At 37.2% G+C, this 25,033-nt stretch overlaps 1 long non-coding RNA gene and 1 pseudogene across 1 annotated transcript in view; one reads left to right on the top strand and one right to left on the bottom strand.

The window, feature by feature from the left end:
* Positions 1 to 25,033, top strand: part of LOC129145861 (uncharacterized) — a 58,063-nt gene that overhangs the window by 2,332 nt on the left and 30,698 nt on the right. The gene's annotated exons all lie outside the window — the stretch shown is intronic.
* Positions 18,644 to 19,056, bottom strand: LOC119246561 (ATP synthase subunit g, mitochondrial-like; annotated as a pseudogene).

Consider the following 25,033-nt stretch of genomic DNA (forward strand, 5'->3'; position numbering starts at 1 on the left):
GATAAAATCTGGGGGAAAAAAGCTTCTATGAAGCTCCTAGACAGCGCAACAAAGTTGCTCAGAGCAGCCCTGAACATCACAATCCTAATTTCTGTTCTGATCTCCTCCGATGCTGCCCCTTCTCTGTCTACATTACTGACCTCCCCAATCATCTCATCAATACTTGTGCCATCTTCCCCTAGCTTGGGGATTTTCTTTGGATCTTAGAGGGCAGTCCACATTTCTAAAAGTCCTGATGTTTCTCTGCAAACTCCTATCTATGCCTTGAATTCTCTATGCTCTCTAAGATCTATAAACATCAAATCTAGGTTTTGTTTCTACTTTATGTCACATCTCTAACATGAAGCAATGGCTGGCAAAGTGCCTTGCTGTTTGAAGCATGGGGGATGATCTGGTGGTTCTGAACAACTAGAAGAAAGGAACTAAGGTTAACATTTGGAAAAATCCTGCCAACTGTCTATATTCTTACCTATTATGTGGGAGAGGCTAAAAAGGGCTTTATTTCTTTGATCATTTAGACCTGACTTCTATGATACATTCCTTTTTTCAGACTAATCAGTTCTTTACTACCTTTCCCAGACTGTTGGTGAGAATACAAAATGAAGTAGCTATTATGGAAAACAGTATGGTAAAAAAGCTAAAAGTACCATATGATCCAGCAATCTCATGTCTAGGTATTTCTCCAAAAGAAGTAAAATCAGCATCTCATGGAGATTTTAGCATACTTATATTCACTGCAGCTGTATTCACAATTGCCAAGATGCGGAAGTAACATAGATATCCATGGACAAATAAAGGGATAAAGAAAATGGAGGTTATACATACAGTGGGATATTCTTTAGTATTTAAAAAAAGCAGATTCTGCAATATGCAATGTGAATGAATCTGAGGACACCATGTTAAGAGACATAATGTAGTCACAGGAGAGCGAATACAGCATGACTCCATGCACATGAATTATCTGAAGCACTTAAACTCATAGCAGCAGAGGAGAAAAAGGCGGTTACCAGAGACTGGGATGAGGGGGAAACAGGAAGTTGCTTTTCAACAGGTATAATATTCAGTTAATCAAGATGAAGAAAGTCTAAAGAGATGCTGTACACCATGGTACCTATAGTCTACAGTACTCTACTGTGCACTTAAAAATCTGCTGAGGGTAAATCTCATGTTAAGTGTTCTTACCACAATAAAATAAAAAGATTAACATTAAGCTGAGAGAAAGCTACCAGGCTCAGAAAACAACAGATTATACAGTTCATTTATGTGAAGTTCTAAAGCAAGCAAAACTCGTCTGTGATAATAACAGATTGTCTTGTACAATAATATTGGGTTGTCTTGTGGGAGAACTGTCACTGGGATGGGTCACCTGGGAACTTTGAGGTGATGGCAATGTTTTATATTTTGATGGAAGTGTTAGCTACGTAGGTTTATGCATTTGTCAATTATGTACTATGTACATAAGATTAATACACTTCACCATATGTTAATTATACCAAAACAAGAAAAAAATAATTACTTGGAAAACAAATAACTTAGTGTGATTTACTCTAAACATATGGATTATGTGAGTTTAAGATAACTTTTTATATCCAGAAAATTCACTTTTACTGAAGATGTGGCAGAAAATTTCCATAGTAATCTTGTATATTTGTAAGAGTTTGGGCAGTCATTACCATAAGGTATATGTATACTACAGTTGCATGACCCAGTAATCTTAATTTCAAATGTAAATCAAATAAAATAATAATTAACATTTATTGAGTATTTACCAAGTACCAGACATTCTTCTAACAGCATGAATGAGTCTTGTCTGTTTTTGTATTTTTTTATAAAATATGGAATCATATTGGAAATTGCCTTTTAGAAAATCCAAAAGAATCTACGAAAAAAGTACTAGAACTAACACTTGAGTTTAAATGCACAAAGTTCAATATATATAAATTGTGCCAAACAGACCTGTCAAATAGAAGTGGTAAGAGTGACCAACCTTGTATTCTGACTTTATTGCAAAGTAGTCTGTCCACATGTCAGTGTGTTGGTAGCTATAGGTTTTGTAAATACCCATTTTAATACTTTTTATTATGAATCAGTGTTGAATTTCCAACAAATACTTTTTCTCTGCATGTATTGAGATGATCATATGATTTTTCTTCTTATTTGGCTCACATGGTGTTTTACATTGATTCATTTGAAAACATAGAACCAGTCTTGCAATCTTGGAATAATCCCCATTTGTTCATGATGTACTATCCTTTTTACATATTGTCAGGTTCAAGTCAGTATTCAGGCAAGAATTTCTATGTTCGTGATGAATACTAGTGAATAGATTTCTTTTTCATAATAACTTTGTATAGTTTTGGTTGAATGCAGGCTCCTAGAATGAGTTGGATTGTTCCCATCTCTATTTGCTGGAAATATTTGTGTAAGATTAATATTACTTATATTTAAATGTTTCAAAGCACTCACTAGTGAAGCCATTTGGGCATGAAGTTGTCTTTGTGTGAAGACTTTCAATGATGAATTAAAATTTTTCAGTAATTTAAATTTTATTCACATCAGTGTGTCAGGTTTCCTAATTGCTATCCTTCATGGAATCTGTCCATTTCATATGATTATTGAATTTATTGACAAAATTATTACTATTCCCTAATTATTTCATTATGGCAACAGGATTTTGGTAGTATTTTACCTTTTATTCTTACATGATATTTTTTTTATTCTTAAGGATTATGTTTAAGCTTTGTTAGTGTGAACCAAAAGACTATCCTTTATATCTATTTTAGTGCTATTACTAAGGTATGATTGAGGTTTCAAATTAATAACCCTGGTGCACAGAGGTCTGTGCAATCTTGCTCAGCATTCAACTAACTTTTTGAATTGCTTGAGAGCTAAGAATTAAGTTTACATTTTAAAGAGATAGTTATAAATGAATATATGACAGAAACCATAATGTAACCCACGAAAACCTACAAGTATCTTTTGACCCTTGCTAGCTGATGAGGAGTAGAGTATTATCCGATCATTTTTGATCTCTGGGCATTGTTAATTTCCCCTTATTTGTCTTTTGCCTGGTCTTATAATATGTTACCCTATGCTGAAAGAACTTTTTATTCAGTAGAAAACATGACAGGACCTATATGCACATTTCTTGGGCCTGTCTTATTGTTTTCTTCATAAAGATTTGCAGCCTGCACTGTCTATTATATCATGTATGGAGAGAGATGTTGAACATTTTTTGGTTTAGTTTTCTAGTTTTGTTTTGTTTTTAACAGCGGAGGGCAAATCTAGTACTGGTTACTCTCTCACAGAGAGAAGTAAAATACCTCATCACACTAAATAAAGTTTTGATAGATTTTCTCAATTATTTCTCTACATTTGTAGTGGTAGAGAAGTCCTTCTATTTGTCTTGATTTGCAAAATTGCTCGACATCCTCACGTTTTGGAAGATAGTGTAGACTGACAACAACAACAAAACTTTCTTTATTCCTACCATATCTCCGCTACTACTCTGTTGGATGTAATTTTCACAGCAAAATCCTGAGGTTCAGAGAGCTTTTCCAACCACTCATTTTTGAATGGTGGAGCTGGAGTTTGATTCAAGTTTTCTCACTCTCTGAAGACGGAGATCTTACCCAGTTCTGAACCATTACACTGAAATCCTTTCATGTAGCACATTGTAAAACATCTATGAGAAGGGAAATGCATAACAAGAAAAACCCAAAAAGACAGTCAATCAAGTGAATGCCACCCTCATGCTTCCCATCTCACAATTTTATTTCAAATTTTCCTTTCTTTTCAGCTTTTATTCTAAAAGAAAATACCATTATAAAAAAATCAGATCCTATAATCACAAAATTTAGTTGAAGCCCATTAACCTTCAACTTCCAGTGATTCTCCCAAGTTTTATTGTCCATTAAAGTGTTAACCCAGAACAGGAGGCAATCAACATTCTTCTTTAGCAGTATAAGTGTACATTGGCTTTAGCACAGAGTAGCCTTCTGGGACAAAATGTTTTCGTGAAACAGGCATTGATTTTCATTTTTTGGATGCAGCACAGTACTCAAAATGCTGTCATTAATTTCCAGGATATCAATTTAAGTGTTTTATGAACATAACCATTCCAATAAGCAGGCAGCTTCCTTTTTAGATTATTTAGGGATACAGAAAGGCAACACTGTAACATATACTCTTTTAGGTCCTGAAATTACCATATCCATCATTGCATCAATTTATGAGTATAAATACCTTGATGAAATGTAACTCATTAGAGTTAATATTCGGCCCATAAAAGCTGATCATATTAACTATCTAATTTAGGATGCAGTAGAAGAGTAAGGCAGGCCAGGTAGCAGTGTTAACTGGAGTTCTGTCAGTTGATTAGGAGATGGCTATGATAGGAATATCCTGGCAACAGTGTTTGGGCATAAAGATTGAATGATTCTCTATAGATGGTAGATTCAGAAATTGCTTTCTGAGTGAAAGACAAAATATTAAAGTGTTTAAGAGGTGATTTTTTGGGATCAGAGACACTGGATTTTAGTTCTAGCTTTTCCATTTGCTACGTGCAGTTGCTGTGATTTTTTGACAGTGCTCATATCCCATGTCAACATTGCTCAATACATTACAATTTAGATAATGTTTGATGTTGAAATTATTTCTGACTGTCTAATCTAGGGAAGAACAGCGGGGCTAGGTCAACAAAGAATGGCAACTGGAAATAAAAGGGCTAGGGTAGAAGCAGAGTTGTAAAGGGACACAAATTCTGAATCTGTAGGAGAGGGACATGGGCTACCTGTATGCTGGTTGTGGGTATCTGCTGGGTATAATCAAAACAGGTTGTTGAAGGGGGCAATTTATACCTGCAGATCCTTGTGTCTGATCAGGGTAAAGAAGTAGGGCAGAATTATAAGGCAGGCTTTTTAGGTTGTTGCTGCACTTTGGTCCATGATGGAGTTTTATTTGCACATAGGTATTGCATCCATAAAAAGAGAATCCCAGGATTTTCCCTCCTGTGTGTTTTCTTCTTCATGGTCTGTGATGCCAGCTAAGTTTATCAGTACAATGAAACCAAACTGACAAGACGGGAGCGGGTTATTCTGCATTTCTCTTGGTCTTTTGCTTATTCATCCCATATGTGGCTGGTCCCTCCACACTCTTTAACCTGCCCGTGAAGTTCACAACAATTTCCCAGCTCTCTCTGATCATCGGTGGTTTCAAATCCAATGTGACTGTGCCTTATCATCAGTTAGAAACCGACAATAACTTCAGAGGACTGCCTAACAAAAATCTGGCGTTTGTGTCTCTTTTTGGCTTTGTTGGTTCTCTTGAGAATATCAACCAAGACCTTCATGCACACCATTATGGTGGCGTGGAAAGACAGCAGAAATGGAAGCAGGCTTTGATAAAAGTGGACCATTCCAATCGGACACCCTTCCTTTAAAGCACTCATACATGGCCTCATTTTCAGACACAGAAGGTCTTGTTCTGGAAAGTCAGAGACCATGTCCTCATCAACCTAGCGTCCCTCCATGCTATTACCCTAAAGTCAGTGCCACATTCTCTGGTGGACTTCGGCTTCCTTTTTTGTGATTAGTTCTTCCAAGTGAAGTTGTTACTCAGGTCTTAAGTGTATACCTTTGGGTACAGCGGGGAAAAATAACAATTACTGGATGATTAAGTTGTGTTTCTTTTTCTTTAATTAATTATGGTTTGACTGAAATCTTATTGAGAATTTGAATGAATAAAATGGTATTGTTTGTTGCAAAAATGTCTAAATGTCACATTCTCGTATTTCCATCCAGGCAAAAATATCTGAATGTCACATCCTTGTATTTCTCACCAGGGGCCAAACTCTGTCAAAGCATAAGCAAGTCCTGACTTGAGGAAATGAAACTATAAACAGATGATAAATAATATTTGTTTCTGTAAAAAACTACCAGTTGTATAGTGGCTTAAACGATGCAAATTTATTACCTTACAGATCTGGAGGTCAGAAGAACAATGCATCTCACTGGACTAAAATCAGGGTGTCCCCAAGGGTGTGTTCTTTCTGGAGGATCTAGTGGGGAATTTATACCATGTTTCCTCCAGCTTCAGTTGCAAGAGGCTTCAGGCATTGTTTGGCAAATTTCCCTCTTACAAGAATCACATATTGAGACCTCTGCTTTTGTTATGACACATTCTATTTACTCTGACTCTCCTGCTGCCTCCTCTTTCATGTGGTTACATCCAACCCATCCAGATAATTCAGGATAATCTTCCTAACTCCAGAACCTTAACTTAATCTCTTTCTCCATGTCCCTTTTGCTACAGAAAGTAGTATGTAAACAAATTCTGGTTATTAGGGACATGGATATCTTGGGGGTGGACCCTGTTCAGCATATGACAGATTCACTATTTTTTTTGCCCTAGCACACAGGCACAGTCTAAAAAATTTTCTATCAAACAGATATTTGAACAAAGCAATATATTGCTATTTATTTGCATTGTGAATGAAGAAACATATCCTCATAGGTAGAACATATAAGGTATATATATTATCTCATAGATATTATTTACAAAATATTTCACTGAAACTTGTTCTAACATTTCAGGTCTTTAGAGTAACTCCAAATATCATTTGTCCAAGACCGTAAAGATTATTTTTTCCTCATGTAAGTCTACCCGGCCAGTATCAATAAATTCACATTTATTGATCCTAGTGAATAACTGGGTCCAAAAGGGTCCATCAGAGAAGAAGAAATTACAAGTCTCTTTAGTTAACAGGGGATGTACAGTGTTATTAGGCAAACACTTACTTCGGAAGGAATCCTCTACCACGGCGTAAGATTGCTTTGAGTTGAAGACATCTCATAATTAACAGCTGCTGGATGAGGCATTTTCCCTTAAGTGACTGTATCTTCTACAAAGTCAAACCTCTCCAAAGAACTCAACTGTTTTAAATCCCCTCCCTTGTAGTTGCACAACCATGAAAGACTGACTCATATCACCGAAGAGAAGTCAGCACCTGGGTAAGAAATTGCCTACATATCCAGTGTCATAAAACTCCCATCCTGCCCATCTGTTCTCAGAATACCCATTTATTTTCCCTAAAATGCACTGGTTCTCTCTTTAACCCCTATTAAGACAGGTAGAGAAACCTGAAATTTTGTCCACCAATTTGAGTCACATTTCTTTGTGAACTTAACATGCATCACATACATAATTAAATCTGTTTTTCCCTCTTTCTAGCCTATCAGCTTAATTTGCAGCCTCTTAATCACAGAGCAAAAGAGAGCAGAGCTTTTCCTCTCTGACAGTGCTATCGCAATCAATGGCTACAGGCATGGTTTTCATGGTGCTGTAACAGCCATGTGATTCAAATCATTTTTGTAATGTAATGCAAGGGGAAATACCCATCTAAGCATTTTATCCTGGCTCATAGTGAACATGAGAGCTACTCATTTTACCTTCATCATTAAGGGTCTGCACACAGAATACATGAAGGGGAGGGTATAGACAATGTGCTTTGCCCGACGGCATAGTGACTCTGAGTGTTAGTCTTTGTAGTTGGATTGGGCCTTAGGGATACAATGCTTGGGACACAGCCTAGCTCTTTGTGTATCTAACTTGATACCCGAAGCTAGAATCTTCTAGTCAGTTAATCATCATCTAATCAGGCACATCTGTAATAGGCAGAATTTCTAACAAGCCACAAGTAGTTGGCTTATCCTGTGTCCAAGTCATATATACTTGCCTGTGGCCTTTGCACCAGTCACAATTCGGGTCATGTGAGTCATGGCCACTTTATGTAAAAATAGCCATCGGCCTACGTCATTCAAAAAGGAGCTATAGTCCTGACAGGGTGTTCAAGTTTCACGGACTCCATTTTATACTAGGTATGTGCCAGATGGGTATGGACCCATTCAATTACTGCACATTGAAAATCTATGGCAGCGCTAAACTGGGCCATTGGTTAGACTCTAGTCTGTGTACTCATCTAATCTGTGTTTTCACATATTCCCAAATGCCAGATGAAAATTACATATTCTGAAACTTACTTACTTTGAGATCATTGGCAAATCAGTTTACCTCTATGAATCTTAATCCTTCATCACTTAAATGCAGACCCAGTATTTGAAAGGGCTTATGAATTGTAAAACAGCATGCAAATAGATGCTGTTAGATCTCTCCTGGACTCTTAATATTACCACTGTCTCTAAATGATGCAAACAATTCAACCATGGTGTAGCTGATAAGGTATATTCGACCCTCCTTCCAAATGACTGTAATAAATTTCATTTTATGCTTGCCAGTTTATTTTATGTCAGAAGTTTTATCCATAGAGGAAATGTTCACAAACTGAGTCAGTGCCCAGAAGTATATGGATATCAAAGTAAAAACACAAGTGTATATAAAAATCATGGAAATGAGTAGTCTTCAGGTGTTTTTTGGCATGTTGTTGCAAATTCCTTGTGGCTAGTACCTTTATTCAAGCAGATTATGTCTAAAGGGAGTAGATTGTGAGTGAGTGAACTAGAAACACAGTGAAAATTGGGGGGCGGGGTAGATATATGTGGAAGAAGGAAAGGCTTGTCCGATCTTTAAAAAGTGGTTCAGAGCTGCTTGAGAAGTAAGTTGCAGGCAAGTCTTGGAAATTTGGAGCTCCAGAGAGGACACAAAACTGAGTTAAACTCGTCTTTTCAGGTCCGTTATGCTCTAGATAACCAAAAAAAGATTTAAAATAGGTAATTAATACCTGTCGTATTTTAACTCCTTTTAAGAACAATGTGGGAGTACAAATAAATAAGTATAAAATTAATACCTGCACTCAAAATTGCAGCTGAAAAGACATGGTAACATGGGACCAGAGCTAGGAGTTACATTATGTTATTAATAATAAGCACTTTTTTTGAGTTTTCCTTTCCTCGTTCAAATTTTCTTTAATGTAGATATAAGTAAAAGTCAGCTACCCAAAATATGTGCCATTGAATAAACAAGACCATGATTTTTACATAAGGACCTGGGCCAGAATCTCATCTGTTCTTATCTCTAATGCCTATGTCCTAGTAACTTGAATTTCCAATCTGTGTTATGGAAGATTTCCTCCTGCAGCAGAGTTCCAAGTTCACATTAGACTCAGGACCACACTAAACTCAAGCTCTACAACCCCTCATTATTTTGATGGTTAAATTGTCCTACTCATTTCCCTGGGCATTTCATTAGGAAGAACTATTAGCTATTGAGAAGGCTTGAATTGTTGATAGTTGGAGAGTTTCTTTTACATTAATGGAGGTGAGAGCATGAGCTGGCAAGAACATGTGGCTCATAGCTCTAATAAATTTCATTCTGAGAATTAGAATATTTTAAATGTAATATAGTAGGGTAGGTTTAAGATCTGCATTGAAAAGATAGTGTCACCATAATGACATCCATTTTTTAAGGCCTTTAGGAGTAGAGGACTAGGCTATTAAGCTGGCCTCTTCCCCAGGGAGTGCATTAACGCATTTAGGTCAAAAGGTTGATTAGTAAAAGACTGCTATGATGCACTTACTCACCAAGCAGGGTCTCAAAGAGTTACTGTACCTCTCAAAGCCCCTGAGAGTAATTTATATACTGAAAGGATTTGACTGAATAAGTACAATCTGATGTGTTTTAATGGACTTTGATGAGCATCAAAGACCAACTTTTAGAACAGCATTTGTGCTTTGTAGAGGTGGGATTGAGGGCTATGCAATTTAGAATTTCCATCTCTTCTTTTGAAATAGAACAAAAATGTGTTGCTTTGACCTTTTCAAGGAGTAATTTGTTTTGCAGGCTAATGCTATTTTCCTATGTTAAATGGCTCCATAACAATTGAGGAAGAGACAGAATGGGCAATCAGTCAAGATTCAAAGTGTTGAAAATGGCAAATGTTCAGACTGATTAAATTAGGAGACACTCTCATACTAAAATCAGCTAAATGGAGTTTTATAAACATACAACATTGCTCTAGTTATATCGGAATTCTATTATGCCACTCTTCTCCACAGACGCAGCACTAATGGAAATAGTCACAATGGAGCTCTGCCTATGTTTTACATTAGAAACTATCTTTTAGATCACTCTGTACCAGAATTTTATCCTGGGTTTACTACACATAATAGCCTCAGAAGCATCATGTATTTCTAAAGTGATATTTTACCCTTCATTAAACCTGGCATTCCAAGAAAAAGTGTCTTTGTGACATTTAGCAAGGGAGATATGATGATATTTAAAGTCTACAGACAAGTCTAGAGACAGGATTCACAGTGAAATTATTTGGTTGCCTTGTATAATGAATAAAATTAAATCAGCACTAAGGGAAGTGTCAAGCAAAAATTTAGAAATGTTGCAGAATTTTTCATCACTAAATTATTAGAAGGGGCGCGATATTAATCTCATGAAAGTTAATTGACTTCTCTAGGAGCAGAGCCTCTATCTAGGTCAGCTTCTAAAGTGGTTCCTGGACCACGTTCATCATGATCACCAGGAGCACTTCAAAAATCAGATTCTTGAGAACGACCTCCAATCTGCTGAATCAGAATTTCTGAGAGTATATGTAGTAGTCTTCATCTTTTAGTCATCTTCTGGCGATTCTTTTATATACTGCTGTTTGAGAGCTGTGCTGAAGGGCAGCAGGATACAGTGATAGTAAATCCAGCAAAAGCTTTTGACTCTGAAAGGTCATGGAAAATCATTCAAGAGCTGCCAGCTTGTCAAACCAAAACTAAAGCCTCCACAATGGAATGTTTGATCAGTCAGAACATGGAATGGCAACCACATACACTTGTCCGTTGAACAACACGGGTTTAAACTGCACAGGTCCATATATTTATGGATTTTTTTCTATCGTCATTTCTGCATTCACGAGTTCAATGTACCACGGATATCAGTTGGTTGAATTCATGCATGTAGAACCACAGATGGCAGTGGAGGGGGTGCCCTCGTTCCCACATTGTTCAAGGATCAATAGTTGATAGCTACCATGCTTAGGAAAAGATAAAGCAATTAAGAATTCGGCAGGAAAATGACAGAAAATAGCTGGCCACTGGTCAGTTACATATTCCCAGTAAGTGTTGGGGAGGGAGAGGTAGAGAGGATGAAATGAAGGGAGGGAGCAATCTTCACTGAGGGTTATCTCACAGCCATGGCGAAAGGACTTACGTAAGCAAACGTGTGACCTGGTTTATCCAATAGAGGATGGTAAGATGAAAATAAGAGACAGGCAGCGAGGATGAAGGATGAATGGAATTAAAAGCAAAGCGGCAGCAGTGGTATATGAGAAATGAGGCCATGAATACACTCTAGTAAATAGGTTGACCCAAGATCCCTTTAATGGCAAAGCCCAGGCACATGAACATATTAGTGTTTCTCAAAGATGGAGTTTTCATACTACTTGCATTAAAATCACCTGTTTGTTCTTGCCAGAATTCAGATTTTTCTGAGTCAACCCACGAGACCCATTCAATCACACTCTCTGGGGTTGGGAATACTGAAATATGCATTTTGAGGGTATTTAAGTGATCCTCATAGACATGAAAACGTAGACCTGCAGTTGGAATAACTATCACAAGGTGAGTAGTAGTGCTCCCTTGGGATAGCAAAACTTAGAGTGCTGTATCAAATTTTTATGGTCTGTGACAAATTACCATAAACCTGTGGCTTAAAACAACATAAATTTATAATCTTCCATTTCTGTCGATCATAATTCTGACATGAACTTCACTGGGTTCAAAGCAAGGTACAGTAGGGCCATGTTTGCTTCTGAAAGCACTAGATAAGTATCTGTTTTCTTGCTTTTTCCAGCTTCTTGGCTCATGGCCGATAAAATTGGGCTGATTCCTCGTGCTGACAATCTCTCCGGTTTTCTCTTTTTCGGTCACATCCCCTTTTGACTGGGGTTCTGCATTTGCCTCCCTCTTTCACTTATAAGACTTCTGTGATTACATTGGCCCTCCAGGATAATCTCCTGATCACCTGAGAAGCAGCCTTATTCCATCTGCAAAATTAATCCCCACTTTGCCATGTAAAGTAATACAGATTTTAGGGTTAGGAAGTGGCTATCTTGGAAGCATGATTTTGCTTACCAGAGGCAAAGATAACTTGCATCTTCATTCAGTAGCACCGTCAAGCTTATAAAGTATGCCAACCACTGTGCTAACTAAGGGAATCTAAGGTCAACAAGGTAGTCTTCGCCAGTGTTAAATAACAAAAATCCAAGTTACTTTTAAAGGTCTAATTGATTTATTAAATGATTTGTGAATTGGGCAGCAATCCATGTAACAAGTAAAAAGGTGCTGTGAAGAACTGTTTAAAACAAAAGGTTATTTTAGGCAGAAGGAGGGCAAGACTAAGGAAGAAGCAATTATTTCTGGCTTAGGTAAATTATCTATGGAGAATAGAAAAGATTACCTCATTGGTGCTAACCAGAAAATTCCACACTGAGAAGTTAGGACTACATTCTGGGGGGGAGTTTGAAACAGTTGGGCCCTTGAAACGACAGTTAGATTAGGTATTAAGTCTTGGTGAACTTATTACAAACACCTCTATTTTAGCCATGCCATTTTCCTTTTAACACTAGTAATGCGTTTGTACTGTAAATGGAGAAGAGAGACGTCATTAGTTATAGTGCCGCAAGTACTCTGAATGAGGTGTAGAGAATGAAAAATAAATTGTCCTCTACTCTGCTAGTTTCTTGTATGAGACATATTAGCAGGAGAAGAAAAAGACAAATTAATAATATAACGTGTATGTACATGGAAGAAACCCAGGAAAATTAATTCTCCCAAATGACCTAAGTTGCCACCTTAAATGTCATCTTCAGCAAAAGACAAAAGATGTTTGAAGGGGGAGTTATGGGAATTTACTGGTGTGAAAACATAAAACACAAACACCTTATTTAAATAAGTTGCAGGCTAGAAATGAGTGCCCATATATGCCTAAGTAAGCAAATTTCAGTACCCAACATGCCTTGCATGTCCCATGGAGGGTGATGCTGTTTCCCCCTCTGGCAGAAGTGAGGGGGAGGTCCTGCAGAATTTAAATGGGGTGGGGGGTGGATTTTAGGAAATGCTAGTGGATCTTGCCATGAAAACATTCTCCAGTGAGCCATCCTTTTCCTGTTGTTTGTTTCTAAATAAACCCTTTTCCTTGTTACAATAGCTGATTGCTTTTGTTTGAGGCCAACACCAGAAAAGGCTCAGTAGGCAAGCCTATGGTTATTATGCAGATTTGAGTTGGTGCCTTCTCTAATGGTTACTTTCTAGAGATTTGGTCTTCTCTACTTGGTACAGAGACTGAGACACTCCCACAGATGGAGATTTTCTTTATGAATGTAAACCTCTCTTACAAAAAGGTAACTTTTCTGTGTTTGCTGCTTCTTAAAAATAATCTTTATGCAAAAGAGGCATATTTAGGGTTGTATATTTTACATCCATTCAGAGGCAAACAAAAAGCACACAGAAGTGAAACAAGGGAAATTATTTTTCTTGGAGAACTTGTAGGTTTCACATTTGAGTTGGAGTTTTAAAGATGATTAGAATTTCACAATGTGAAGAAGAAAAGAGGACATCAAAATTACAGAGAACAACTTGTACAAATTCTTGCTGTTATGAAACAACTAGTAGTTGGGTGTGGTTAAAGCTTAAATGAAGTGTCAGTGCATGAATGAGGTGCTGACAGAAGATGGGATAGCACCTCTCCCTTTCCCCAACAGCCATCCACAAGAGGGCAGGCATCTGACCCCTCCCTTGCTAAACCCCAGGATTTGGACCCTCTGCCAATTTAAATACTCTTTTCTCATAACAATCAAAGTTCTTAAGTATCTTTTGTTCTGTCACCCAACCTATTTTAAAATGTTGAAATAGCGCAAACAAAAGCTTGGTTTGAAAATGAAGATGGGGCATGAGAGGCATTTTCTTTTTTTAACACTAGTTAAATAGCCTGGGGCTATTCACAGAAGACCTTTTACTGCATTCAGTAGTTTGGATATTATTCTGTGAGCCTTTAAAGTACTTTTTAAAAATGGAGGTTAACAGTTTCCAACACTGGCTATGACTTAGAGGTATAGACTCACCCCCTTTATAGGTTACCACACCACACCCACCATGATATGATACCCATAGTCCTCCACCATAGTCTAGTGTGCTCCCTCCCACTCCCCCTCCAGTATCTTCAGTTCTACAGTCATTTTTCTAGGGTATGTTCCTGTTTTGGCTTTAAGTAAGCCTTTATTTGGTTTTTTTATAATTGCCATATATGTGACACCATCCAATATTCTTAATCCTTCTGACTTATGTCACTTAGCATAATGCCCTACAATTCTATCTATATATTTACATGAATGGTGAAAGGTTATCTCTATAAATTTGTAGCTGAGTGGTATATCATTGTGTATATATACCACATTTTCATAATCTACTAATCTGTCTGAGCAATAGACTATGAGCACAGGCGTGCATGTATCACCTTAAATTAGTGTTTTTGCATTTCTTTGGTTATATGCCTAGGAATAGAATTACTGGATGATAGAATAAACCTATTATAGAAAATCCAGAAATAAACCCACAGATTTATGGTCAACTAATCTTTGACAAAGGAGCAAAGACTATGCATTGGAGCAAAGAAAGTTTGTTCAATAAATGGTGCTGGGAAAACTGGGTCGCTACATGCAAAAGAATGAAGCTTGACCACTACCTCACACCATATACAAAAATCAACTCAAAATGGATTAAAGAACTAGACATAAGACCTGAAACCATAAAATACATAGAAGGAAATATAGGCGAAACACTACGTGATATGCATATCAAAGACATCTTTACAGACACATCACCCAAAGCAGTGATAGTGAAGGCAAAGATCAACAGCTGGGACTACATCAAATTAAAGAGCTTCTGCACAGCAAAAGAGACAATAACAAAAACAAAGAGAAACCCCACCAACTGGGAGAAAATTTTTGCACACAACACTAATGATAAAGGACTGATCACAAAAATCTGCAAAGAGCTGATGAGACTCAACAACAACAAAGAAAATAATCCAGTCAAAAAATGGACAGAGGAGCTAAAAAGAAACTTCTCCGAAGAGGAAATGCGAATGGCCAACAGGCATATGAAAAAATGTTCAACATCACTTGCAATCAGGGAAATGCAAATCAAAACTACCATGAGATACCATCTTACACCAGTGAGAATGGCACATATTAAAAAAACTAGCAACAACAAATGTTGGCGAGGTTGTGGAGAAAAAGGAACTCTTCTGCACTGTTGGTGGGAGTGCAAACTGGTCCAACCACTATGGAGAGCTGTGTGGAGATTTCTGGGCCTACTAAACATAGAGCTTCCACAGGATCCAGCAATTCCACTCCTAGGTATTTACCCAAAAGAACACAGAAACATCAATTCCAAAGAACACCTGCACCCCTATGTTTATAGCAGCACTATTTACAATAGCTAAGCTTTGGAAACAGCCCAAATGCCCAAAAATAGATGACTGGATCAAGAAGATGTGGTACATATATACCATGGAATATTACTCAGCATTCAAAAAAGATAAAAACATGCAATTTGCAGCAACATGGATGGCGCTGGAAGGGATCATGCTCAGTGAAATAAGCCAGAAAGAAAAAGAAAAATACCGGATGGTCTCACTCATAGCAGGAATCTAGAATACTTAAATAAGGGACCAGGAAAATGAATAACTATAAGAAAGTGAAAATCAAAATCAACAAAAACTATGAACCAGAGACACTTTTTGGGGGGTGGGGGGGTGGGAGAGGAGGGAGTGGGGTCAGAATGGGGGGATTGCAAATGTATGAGGAATATAAAAATAAAATTTATTAATTAAAAAACAAAAACAAAAACAAAAAAAAGGCATATCAGAATTAAACAGAAAAAAAAAATAAACCTATTATTAATGTTTCGAGAAGTCTCTGTACTGTTTTCCATAGGGGCTAGATCAGTCTACATTTCTACCCACAGTATACAAGGGTTCTATTTTCTCAAAATCTTCGCCAACACGAGGATGTGGAGAGAAAGGAAGTCTCCTGCACTGCTGGTGGGAGTGCAAACTGGTCCAACTACTATGGAAAGCTGTGTGGAGATTCCTCAACCTACTAAAGATAGAGCTTCCATATGATCCAGCAATTCTACTTCTAGGTATTTACCCAAAGGACACAGAAACATTAATTCCAAAGAGCACCTGCACTCCTATGTTTATAGCAGCACAATTTACAATAGCTAAGCTTTGGAAACATCCCAAATGCCCAAAAATAGATGACTGGATCAAGAAGATGTGATACATATACACCATGGAATATTACTCAGCCTTCAAAAAAGATAAACACATGCAATTTGCAGCAACATGGATGGCGCTGGAAGGGATCATGCTCAGCGAAATAAGCCAGGACGAAAAGAAAAATACCGGATGGTCTCACTCATAGCAGGAATCTAGAAAACCTAAATAAGGGACCAGGAAAAAGAATAACTATAAGAAAGAAAAAAATCAAAATCAACAAACAACTTTGAACCAGAGACACACTTTGGAGGGGGCGGGGAAAGGAGGGATTGGGTTCAAAATCAGAGGGTTGCAATTGTATGAGAAATATAAAAATAAAATAAAAAAAAATCTTCACCAAGACTTGCTGTTTCTGGTCATTTTAATAAGAACCACTCAGAAAAGTATGAGATGGTATTTCAATGTAGTTTTGATTTCATTTCCCTGACAGTAAGTGATGATGAGCTTTTTTATTTTTTCATGTGCTTGTTGGCTATTTGTATGTGTTATTGGGAGAAGTATCTATTTAGCTCTTCTGCCTTTTTTTTTTTTTAGGATTTATTTATTTATACCAGAGCTGGGGTACAGGCCAGAGGTGAGGGAGGGCAAGAGGATTCACCAGAGACAGAGTGGGGAACAGAACTGGCAGACCGAAAGCACTGCTGAGGAGAGCAGAAAGTGAGACAGGAGAGGTCTGTCACGGCATGTGGGTATCTCCCTGGCTAGCTGGGAATCAAACGCATGTTTCAGAGGCTGTGGACAGCTTCCCAGCCCTGTGCTCAACCCGCTGTGCCACCGGGGAGGCCCTCTTCTGCCCATTTTTTTGATTGGGTTTTTTGTGGAGTTGTATGGGTTGTTGGTAGCTCTTGTATATAAGCCCCTTGTCAGATGTATGATGTGCAATTTTTTTCTCCTGTTCAACATGTCCTTTGGTTTCATTGATGGTTTCGTTCACTCTGCAGAAGTTTTTTTTTTTAGTTTGATGTAGTTCTAATAGTTTATTTTCCCTTTTGGTTTCTTTACTGCTAAAGATGAATAATTAAATCATAGAAGCCAGTTTTGTAGAGTGTTTTGTTTATGTTTTCTTTTATGCATTTGATGGTGTTAGGTCTTACATCCAAGGCCTTGATTCATTTTTAATTAATAGTTGTGTACGGTGTGAGATAGTGGTCTAGTTTCATTCTTTTGTGTGTAGCTGTCCAGTTTACCCAACGCCATTATTAAAAAGACTTTCTTTTCTTAAATGTACACTCTTGGCTCCCTTGTCGTAATTTAACTCACCATATAGGTGTGGGTTGATTTTGGGGCTTTCAATTCCATTCCTTTGTGTTGTGTGTCAGCCTGTCATGGTACCATACTGTTTTGGTTACTACAGCATTGTAACATGGCTTAATGTCTGGGAGGACAACACCACCATTCCTCCTCTTTTTTGTCAAGGTTGTTTTTGCTATTCTGGGTACTTTGTGGTTCCTTATGAATTTAAGTAATGTTTATTCTACTTGTCTGAAGAATGCCATTGAAACTTTGATAGGGATTGCATTGAATCTATGTATTGTTTTTGGTAAGATGGCCATTTTAGCAATTTCAATAATTCTAATTCAAGAGCAAGGACTATATTTGTCTTCTTTTGTCTATGTTTTCACTGTATAGTTCCTTCATCTCCTTTGTTAAGCTTATATTTAGTTATTTAATTCATTTTGAAACAAATATAGATGGCATTATTTTCTTGATTCCTTACTATTCTAGGTTATTGTTTGCATCTATAAAGGCATCTGATTTTTGTATTTTGGTTTTGTAACCTGCCATTTTGCTGAACTAAGTTAATGTTTAATTTTTTTAGTGGCATCTTTAAGGATTTTTATGTATGCCATCTGTAAATAATGATAATTTTACTTTGTCTTAAACAATTTTGATTCCTTTTATATCCTTCTCTTGCATAATTATGACTTCTAACACTGTGTTGAATAGTAGTTGTGAAAGTAGACACACTTGCTTTCAGTTTTTCACCATTAAGAATGATATTAGTTATGTTTATGTCATATATGCCCTTTATTATGTTGAGGTATATTCTATGTATCCCCAGTTTTTTACATGAATTTTATTATAAAAGAATGTTGAATGTTATCAAATAATATCTCAACATCTATTGATATGAGCATAGGATTTTCAAATTTCCTTTATTGATGCAGAGAATTAAGTTGATTTATTTTTGGATGTTGAAACATCCTTGTGTCCCTGGAATAAATCCCACTTATTCATGGTGTATGATACTATTAATGCACTGTTGGATTTGGATTGCTAAGATTTTGTGTGGGATTTTGCATCCATGTTCATCAGGGAAATTGCTCTATAGCTTTTTTTTTTTTTTCATTTTGACACATTCATTTATTCAAATACCCTTCTGATCACACATGGTCCAAGAATACACAAATAGTAAACCAAATATAATCAGATGTTAAAGATTGGTCTTCAAACATTATAGCCAATGAGCCCACACTTGCCTATGATCTTGCCAACATACAACCACATCCCCATCTCAGTGGCCATCAAACCGTTCAGCAGAGCTTCCTTAACTGTGAGCTGTTTGAAATTAACAGTTTTAGCACTATTGACTATTTTTTTCAGGCTCTGAACAGCTGCAGGGATCTCAGCAGGGGTTGGAGGAACCAGCTCAACCTTGGCATAGCTCCAAAATGTGGCCAATCAAGGTTTCGAGTAAGTCACAGCAGCATTTACCAGTGCCAGGCCTTTCTACGCAAGGTTATGGACAAATTGGTTCATGGCTCTAGAATCTCTATAGCTTTTTTAATGGTGGTATCATTGTCTTGTTTGGGTATCAGGAGAATGTTGGCTGAGTGCCCACCCCCAAGACTCAAGCTGATCTGGTGAAGTGGTGCTGAAAACTTATTTCCTAAACTGTAGTCACAAGGGTCTGGAAACCAAGAGAGAAGGGCTGTTGGTGGTAACACAGGCATGAGCGCTCTCCCCCTATCCTGCACACTGTTTACATCACTGACTTAATCCCTCCAGGACCCTCCCCCATGCTCAGATGCAGCAGTGGCAGATTAGTTCTCCCTGACATGGCAACTTGGTACTTCTGCACCCTTAAGACACATGAATTGAGAGAAACCTAGAAAGCAGCAAGATATAGAAAACAACCTTAATTGTTATTAAACAGATATGAAGAAAAAAATGTATACATTTTAAGACCCATTCCAATTTACAATGATGGAAAAATTAATAATACTCAGTGTTGGAGACAGTATGGGGGAAGTGAGTGCTCTAATGCAGTACTGGTCCAACATAAATTGGTAGTACCTTTCTAGGAGGGAATTTATAAAATCAACCTCAATTGAAAAATGGATAGCCTTTCACTTAGCAATTTTATTTCTAGGAATTGATGGCAAGTTAATACAAAGTTCTGTGTACTAGGATGCTCATTTTAAGGTTTATATTTGACAAAACTTAGAAACAATTGAAATTAGTAATAATTTTCTTCATATTTATGATAGACTAATATTCAGTCCTTAAAATGATACAGCACTGCATTTGTTGATACAGAAAGTAATTCAGTTATAAAGCCTCAGGAATAGTAATCATTTCATTTATATTTGTCTATCTACAAGGATATAATCATTAAATGTTAGCTAGCTATATGTGGGCAGTGGATATTGCTTTGTATTTTTTTTACCTCAAAATATTTTACAATAAATAGCACTTTCATAATCAGAAGCATGCAAAACATTTTTCTACTTAGAAATTGGGTGGCAGTGGAGGGAAATAAAGGGAAAAAAACCAAGAAATTAAGTTAAAGCTTGTCGGATGGGTTTAAGTCAAAACTTCCCATCAATGTCAAGCAGGAACTTGGCATTAGAGTAGGTTATGGTTATGACAGGGGAAGTACCTGAATATTTAGAACTTAGAACAACAGTTACTGGAGTTGTAGCAATGAAAAAATAGTATTGGGGAGAGCTAGGCAGATTAGTACACCAGGTCAGGGCAACCATGGTTGATTTGGAATCATCATTAGAACACATAGGATGAATAAACGTTTTGAAGCACCAGTGCTCCAATATTTTAATCATCTATAGTTCCCACTGTTAATCCACATGAATTTACTGATCCACATAATTTACTATTTTTTAGTCTTTCATAATGACAGGGAAGAGCCAGGAGGAAGTCAAATTTTTGTCACAGGAGGAAGGATGAACTGGAATGATTTAAGTCTTACTAGCTTGACATTTTCCTTGTACTCAAAAGTTGTCATTGCTCTCTTTGAAAACAAGTTTATGAGATTTAAAATTACATTTTAAATGTAGCATTCATTAATTTTTTTAGCAAATTTAGAGAGTTATGCAACTATCCTAATAATCCAGATTTCCATCTCTCCCAAAGAAATTGCATACCTGTTAGTAGTAATTCTTCATCCTCCCATCCCCCGCACTCCAGCTCCAGGAAACAACATGAATTTATTTTCTGTGTCTATGGATTTGTCCATTCTGAACATTTCATACAAATGGAATCATACAGAATGTGGTCCTTTATGAATGGCCACTTTCACGTAGCTATGGTTTTCAGGGTTCATCCATTTTGTAGGATGTATGAGTACTTCCTTGCATACACTGTGTTCATAGACTTGAAAGAGAAAAGCATCAAGTGGCTGATTAGAGGCCTTCCATCAGTTCAAAGAAAAATAGTTTTCAAAAGCCCTAAGGGAGGATGCAGAATGGACACCAGATATTTAGGATTTAGGACAAGCAAAGAATGAGGGATTATGAGAAATCAAAAGCAAGTGAGAAATAGAACTGAGTAACTCAATGAAGAAAGTTTGTAAATAACTTCAAGACATTGCAGGAATGAAGAAGAATCAGGACAAAACTATAATGCTTGGCTCTATAGAATAAAAACCTGATTAACATTAATACAAAATTTCAGATGAGAAGCCATACCTGTTCAAGAGATTACAGAGGAGAGATCCCGAAGCTTAAAGATGTTTGGAGGTGTCCACTGAAGATATTTTTGAGTTACTTGGAGTATGGACCACATTAGGAAAATGCAATGACAAGACTACCAGAGCTCTAGAAGAATTCATAACATTACTATTAAAGGAAAGCAGAAAAGAGGAGAGATAGACCATCCTGATTGAGAAATAAAAACATGCTACATGGGCTTTAGGCAAAATGGGGGCAGGGGATCAAATGTACAAATGTCCAGTTATAAAAGAAATCCTGGGGATATAAAATACTGCACAGAGTCTATAGTTAAAAATACTGTATTGTATATTTGCAAGTTACTAAGAGTAGATCTTAAAAAATTCTCAGTACTACAAAGAACTTGTTGGTATGTGCAGTGTTTATTGTGATGATCATTTTCTAATATATACAAATATCAAATCATTGTGTTCTATATATAAAACCAATTTCAATTATAGTTTTCATAAATAAAAAAAATACAAGAAAGAGCCCCACTGCAATAAACAAGAAGAGCTCCAGGAGTAGCACTGGCTCATAGAAGAAACCATGTTATATAAAAGAGGAGGCTGAGTTATGTATAGTTCAGGGAAAGGAAAATATGGAAAATTTGAGAGGACTGAGCTAATAAGAAATGAATCTGAAATATCTGTGGAAATGTTATCGCTTTATTTGGTAGTGGGAATACATGATAAATATGTATAATATGTAAATAACTTTGCTAATTAAAGTCCTACAAGGACTAAACAAGATAATGACTGGGAAAGCAGTTTGAAAAGTAGAAAGTGGCATGGGAATGGAGTTGCTTGTTGTCATTAAGTGTTGTACTTTAGACTGCAGATTGTACTCTTTGCACCACACTATTCAAGGAGGTTCCCACTGTCACCTTCCTTGGCAATATCCCTCATGTACTTTGTGACCTTTGGATTTTTCCTTCAGTCATTCTCTTCCCAGTTGTGATATGTAATCTATAGTTCTGACTTCAGTGGCTTATGCTAGTCTTAGTTCTTCTCTGGTAATCCTAGTAGCATTCCCACTGGATTTGAGTTTTGGCTTTATTTTAAGATTTGTGGACTCTACTGGGGTGATGAAATCACAGTTCAAATGCTCTGATTCTTTTCTTCTTTTCTCTGCTCTTTTGTCTTTGCTAGTGGCACGGCCATTGTTTCACTTATCCAGGCTTATACACACTTGAAAAGTGTTCATATCCTTTGCTCAACTATTTCAGGGCACTCTGTGCAGAGACCAACTGTGTGAAATATTAGAAGGATACAGCTCTTGCCATTAAGGAACTCAGTCAAATGTAAAGTTAAGGTTTCTCTGTAACTAATTATACAAAGGTTGATACATGCTATATCTATAATAAAGTGGTAAGGAAAGGACAAAAGTCATTCTGACATTGGAAATAAGCAAAGATTTCATTGGGAGTGGAATATTTGAACGGTATATGCCCTGCTCTTAAAAAGTACACATTTATTACAGTAAGAGTCACCCTTTTTAGTGTGCAATTCAAACATCTTCATAAATCCCCCTTCTTCCTTTGTACACAGATCTTCTCATTATCCCCAGCTTCGAATACTCATCTGTTAACTCGTTCTATCGTTTTGACTCTCCCAAAGTGTCAAAAAATAACTATATTATAAACTATTTTCACTCCAGTTTCTTTTGTACATTATAATGCAAATGAGACTCATTCATGTTGCTGAGTATATTAGTTCATTATTTTGAATTGCCAAGGAAAAATATTATATTTTATGGACGTATCACAATTACAGATACTGGGGATGTTTCCCAATTTGGGGTATACCTTTTTTTTTCTTCTCCTTTTCCATAGAGGCATGTTTTTATTTATTTATTTGTTTGTTTGTTTGTTTATACAAGCACTGGGTACAGTCAGAAGCGCGGGAGGGTGAGAGAATTCACCAGAGTCAGAGTGGGGAGCAGAACAGGCAGAAGGACCAAAGTACACTGCTGAGGGGAGCAGCGGGCGGCAGGAGAGGTCTGAGCGCCATGTGGGACCCTCCTCCTGTGGCCGGGGAGCAGCCAGGGATCAAACTGGTGCCACAGAGGCCGCGGGCAGCTTCACAACCCAGCGCTCAATCGCTGCGCCACCGGGGAGGCCCTGGGGTATACCTTTTTTGTGTAATCATGTTTTTAAAAAAATTATTGAGGTGGGCCTCCCCTGGTGGCACAGCAGTTGAGCGCTGGGCTGCAAAGCTGCCCACAGCCTCTGCATTACCAGTTCGATCTCCAGCCGGCCACGAGAGTCCCACATGGTGTGACAGATCCCTCCTGCCATGTCTGCTGCTCCCCTCAGCAGTGTATTTCCTCAGTCTGTTCTGTTCCCCACTCTGGTGAATTCTCTCACCCTCCCGCGCTACTGACTGTACCCAATGCTTGTATAAATAAATAAATAAAATCTTTAAAAAAATTATTGAGGTGACATTGGGTTCATAACAGTTATGTGATTTAGAGGTATAGGATAAAACCCTCCAGGTGTTGTCAGCAACCACACCTAACACCAGAAACACATGGCCATCCACTAGTCTGTGGGGCTCCCTCCCATACTTTGGTCTCCACCCTGCCCGGTCCCCTCTGGTAGTCTTAATTTCACAGTATAATTTCTAGGGTTTATTATTGGTTAGGTTCTATCTGACACGGTTTTGTTTCTCAATATTCCACATATAAATGACAACATCTGGTATTTATCATTCTCCTTCTGACTCATTTGCTTAACATAATCCCCTCCAGACCCTTTCATGTCAGGGCAAATGGCAAGAGTATTTGGTGTTTTGTTTTAATACATGAGAAGTATTCCACTGCATATATATATATATATATATATATGTGTGTGTGTGTGTGTGTGTGTGTGTGTACATTATATGTAGATAATACATCTACATATGTAGATATACATATGTAGATATACATCTCTCTCTCTCTCTCTCTCTCTATATATATATATATATAGATATAGTTTGAAATGTCATGATGCATTTTTGCTTGAAAAGCAGAAAAACACATCATGGCAACTGAACTCTTTGAAATGGATGAGAATGTTGGATTGTTGCTGTTTTCTTCAGCCTAGATTCCTTTATGTTCCATTATCAAATGTTAACATGAGTCCTGATTCTTTTGCTACAATGACATTTGATATATTGAAATTTGTTCCTGTAACTGATATTAAATGATAATACCTTCTATTGTTAAGTGGGGGTGGGGGCGCAAGGATTTCTACCAAGGAGACTGCCTCAAAAAAAAAAAATTACAAAGGAATTCCATCAAGCGTGTAGCTATATATGCAGGTGTATGTGTGTTTGTGTTCCTGTGTATATGTTTTATGGTCCCAACATAATTTCAGTTCCATGAGTTGTTTCTCATGTGTGGGCTAATTGATAGCTTACAGGGTACTTGTGTTTTCCAGTCTGTTGTTTTTGCTGTGAGCAAAAATTTACTCAGCTGATGAGAATATTTTGACAATTCTGCTCGAGTGTCCAAGAAATTCAATTTGGTGTGAATTTTTTGGCTGAAATGACCCAATTTTAAGATGTAAAATAGAACACTCTAAATGTATGTGGAAATAAGATACCTATCATGACTCCCCCCCTCCCCCCCAGCAAGGAGTAATGAATGTTAAGACCTTGGCTCCAGCCATGTGAAATCATAGGATGGACTCAGGGTTATAGTCTCCTTATCTCATTTGAAAATATTACAAAGTCTGTATACTAAAATTCATTTCTAACAAAATTTACAAAGAATTATGGTTTGTGACTTGAAAAAAATCAATT

The sequence above is a fragment of the Talpa occidentalis genome, unplaced genomic scaffold (genome assembly GCF_014898055.3).
Source record: "Talpa occidentalis isolate TD23 unplaced genomic scaffold, MPIMG_talOcc4v2.1 talOcc4.15, whole genome shotgun sequence".
Taxonomy (NCBI): domain Eukaryota; kingdom Metazoa; phylum Chordata; class Mammalia; order Eulipotyphla; family Talpidae; genus Talpa; species Talpa occidentalis.